This window comes from Arachis ipaensis, chromosome B01 (assembly GCF_000816755.2).
Source record: "Arachis ipaensis cultivar K30076 chromosome B01, Araip1.1, whole genome shotgun sequence".
In the NCBI taxonomy this organism is placed as follows: Eukaryota; Viridiplantae; Streptophyta; class Magnoliopsida; order Fabales; family Fabaceae; genus Arachis; species Arachis ipaensis.
The window spans coordinates 12,147,856-12,152,191 of record NC_029785.2 but is presented as its reverse complement, the minus strand read 5'-3'; the positions used below and the strand labels follow the sequence as shown (position 1 = coordinate 12,152,191).

Sequence of the window (4,336 nt, the reverse complement as noted above, 5' to 3'; positions counted from 1 at the left end):
TAGCAGCAGTCAGCTCTTGGATCTCGTTTGCTGTTTCCCTCTCCACCAATTCGGTCGTTGCGCTCTCTTCCTTTGGACCTTCCTCTGTTTCTCTCCTCCCCCTCTCGACTATTACTATTATTACGACGAAGACGAAGATGATTAATTTCTAATTCTTCTTCCGAGATTGCAATACCCTACTTGTAAGTTATGCAAGTTCATTTTGCTGTTATTTATTGCTGGAAATTAAAACAATTTTGACTCACATCTTTGACCTAGGGCACTATTTTGACCTACCGAAACCTAGAACGAGCATTCAATTCTTATGTTCTGTTCTGGTTTTCGATTAATGCTATTTTTGATATATTATTTCTCGGACTTACGCTGTTTGATGATTGTTTCAATTTAGGCATGATCGTTGTGAAGCGACGTAGCGGCTTACTCTTGTTTGTAGGAGATTGTGGATCACTCTTATGGTTTCATATTCAGTCTTCTTTCGCAGGAACTACTCATCTGGTACCAACAATTTCCTTCTTTCTTTTCTTCTCTCTCTCTCTCTCTCTCTCTCTCTCTCTAACGAAGTGTTACCATGTATATAAAAGTAGTTTTTAATTGGATGTCTGTGTAGAAGGGATTTTAATATTACATAGAAATTACACTCAGTTTTTATATACAAGTCCCTCAAATACAAGAGATCCGCAACCCTCCCAAATGAGAATTATACTCTAAATGTGTATTGTATATGTATTTATGTAAGTATTGTATGAAGTAGTTTATCAGCATCTCCTAAAGTTTTCTTATTCTCCCCCAAATTCATTCCCCTCTGCTTGTTGATGTATGGAAAAGCTTTTATTAATTGTTCTTGTCATGCTAGATCAATACGAGAGATCACAACATCATGATTTATTGATTTCTATCTGGGTAGCATATAAGAGGCATGCGTTTGTTGGAATTATGGTTATTTTCTTAAGAATTCTCTATTCGGGAAAACAAATCTGAAGATTAGCTTTCCCAACAATGAGTATAACTATAACAGGTGTCTGGATTTCTAATAGCATTCTTGGGAATATAGTGTATTTTTTCACAATTACCCATATGCCAAAACAATGGGAGCTGATGGTGGTCTGGTGGGACTGTGGGAGGCAGTCAGGCAGGCAAAGATTTATAGTACAAGGGTAATTCAGTCATTTACATAGAAAAAAAGGATTTTCTTTCTCCTGGCAATCCAACTTTCCTTTGGGTCACGGTGAAAATACAAATATGACAAATTTCATTTTTAGAAATGCATCTTATCTGGGAATGTATGTTTAGACTACTTACCAGATAAAGCAACCTTACATTCCTAAGGTAAAATTTATGAGAATGTGAGGACATTTCACTACAAGACACTCCCTCCGATAACTGCATATCACAAACTAAATTAACTATATTGCCAAGCTTCTTGCTGATCTAGATACCAAAATGTAGGAATTTGCATGACAAACATTTAATGCTTTAGAACTATGGCAACAGTATATATGCATAGTGTATAATTTGAACAACATGTATTTTGAATGGCATGACGGGTTGCAGAAACTCACTTGATTCCTGAAAGCCAGAATTCAACTTTTATTATATGCCTCCTAGTTACTGCAAACTTTCATTTTAAAGTAGCATGAAGTTTGTAAGTTTCTTACACATTCAACCAGATTGCATCAAATTTTTTCCAATGATTTGTTTTGTCTTGTATGTGGACTTGTTGCAAGGAAAACTTATGAGAACCACATTGACTTGAAAAGAATATAACATTTAATGAATGATGATAATCTATATATAGATAGGTGCGCATCTATTGAATAGTTGGCAAATATGAAATTATTTTCTGTTCAAGTGTTTTCGATTGCGATAGGGAAATTTAATCATTTTCCCTTCAAAGAAGAACTTTTCTTATCTATGTGCAAATTATTAATTGTAGCACTTTTTCAAGAAAAAAGTTCTCCTCTTTTGGAAGAATGATGAGCTTGTCTATTGCAAACTATAGCAATTGGTGAAGAAACGATTTCATGTTTTGTGAACTATTAGAATCTATATATAGACTGGCGATACATGCATTTTACAAATGTAAAATTAGTTTTCTTTAAAAACTCTTCTATTGTAATATTCAAGGTTAATAATTTTTCTATAGAGAACTTTCTAACTAAAATATCTGTCCAAATTTGAAATGGAGCATTTCTAGGGAAAAGTTCTCATTTGAGAAAATGATTAACTTGACTATGGTAAACAATGACAATTGGCTAATAAAGAACACAAATGTTTTTGAATATGAGAATATGTATATAGATAAACGACAGATAAATTGAATATTTGGAAGATATGAAAATATTTTTCATTCAATTAAGTTCATTGCAATAGTGAATCTTAGTAAATTTTTGTTCCGATGAGAATTTTTTTTGTGAATAAATGTTTTCACAATGTCTATGTCCAAATTGTTAATTGTAGAACTTCTTCTGGAAAAATGATTAACTTGGTTATCGCAATTGATGGCAATTGGCAAACAAACAATTTCGATTTCATGAACAATGAGAATCTATATATAGAGGAGGTGATGCGTGTATTGAATCATTTACAAATGTGAAATTATTTTTCTTTCAACGGTGTTATATTGCAATAGTCAAGGTTAATCTTTTTTAGTAGAGAGAAAACCGTTTAGCAAAAAAATATTGTTGTAACCTCTGTCCAAATTCTTTACGAGAGCATCTCTTTAAAAAGTTCTCCAATTTTGTGAAAAGATTGGCTTGGATGTTGCATAGGATGACAATTGGCTATTAAAGAACCTCCCATTTTGTTAATTGTGAGATCTATATATGGATAAATGACAGAGACATTGAATAGTTAGCAAATATAAAACTATTCTTCATTCAACTACCTTCGATAGCAATAGTGAAACTTGATTATTTTTGCCTATGAAAAGAAATTTTTGTTATAGAAATACTTTCGTAATATCTATGTCATGATTTGGTTATTGCAAATGACGGTAACTGATAAAGAATATCACATTTGCTAAATTATGAGAATCTATATATAGATATGTGATGAACATATTTAATAGTTGAAAAACATGAAATTATTTTTCGTTCAAGTGTCTTTGATTGAGATAGTAAAGTTTAATTAATTTTTCTTTTAGAGAAATTTTTTTTCTTGAACAAATGCTTTTCTAAGAATAATGCCATGTTTTTAATTGCAACACTTGTTTAAGTAAATATTTTTCTCTTTTACAAAAGTGATTAGTTTCGCTCTCGCAAATGAAGACAATTGACAAAAAAATATCACATTTTGTGAAATATGAGAATCTATATATAGATAAGTAACTTATGTATCTAATATTTATCAAATATGAAATTATTTTTGTTCAAGCGTCTCCGATTGCGATAGTAAAATATAATCATTTACGCTTTAGAGGAAAATTTTTGTTGAAGAAATGTAGTATTAATGTCGCCGTTTTTAATTGCAACATTTCTTCAAGAAAAAAGTTTTACACTTTCGGAAAAGTGATTAGATTGGCTATTGCAAACGAAGGCAATTCTAAAGATCATATTCGGTGAATTATGAGAATTTATATATAGATAGGTGACCTATATATTCAATCGTTGAAAATATGAAATTATTTTTCGTTCAAATGTCTTTGAGAAAGATATTAGAGGTTAGCCATTTTTCCTTTAAAGAAAAAATTTTTCTTGACCAAATGTTTTTCTAATAATAATGTCTACGTTTTTAATTACAACACTTCAAGAAATTTTTTTTCTCTTTTAGCAAAGTGATTAGCTTAACTAACACAAACGAAAATAACTTATAAAGAATATCACATTCTGTGAGATATGAGAATCTATATATAGATAGGTGACTTATATATTTTATTATTCGTTAAATATGAAATTATTTTTCTTCAAAGTGTCTTTGACTTAGACAAAATCTTTTTGTTGAAGAAATGATTTTGAGGTATTACTAATCACGTTTTTAATTGCACCACTTCTCCAAGGAAAAAATTTCATCTTTCGATAAAAAGTTTGGAAATTGCAAACAAAGTCAATTACAAAGAATATGAACTATGAGAATCTATATATAAATAGATGTCCTATATATTCAACAATTGGTATATTATTTTTCGTTCGGAAAAGTATATGGAATCAAGAGGTGATCAGCCAAAAGTAAATAACTTAACTAATTTATAATTATATTTAATTAATTTTATTTGTTTTTAATTTATAATATTTGATATTAATTGCTTCTCACTCCAAATTAAAATTCTGAATGATACGTTGGAGAAATAAGGGTGGGATCATGGAACTTCCAACAATCCCGATTCTTAGTATATAAAAAA

General features: G+C 30.3%; 1 long non-coding RNA gene across 1 annotated transcript; it reads left to right on the top strand.

The window, feature by feature from the left end:
* Window positions 1-858, top strand: LOC107625228. Its single transcript, XR_001617141.2, has 2 exons — window positions 1-182; window positions 389-858. It is a non-coding gene; the product is annotated as an uncharacterized LOC107625228 (long non-coding RNA).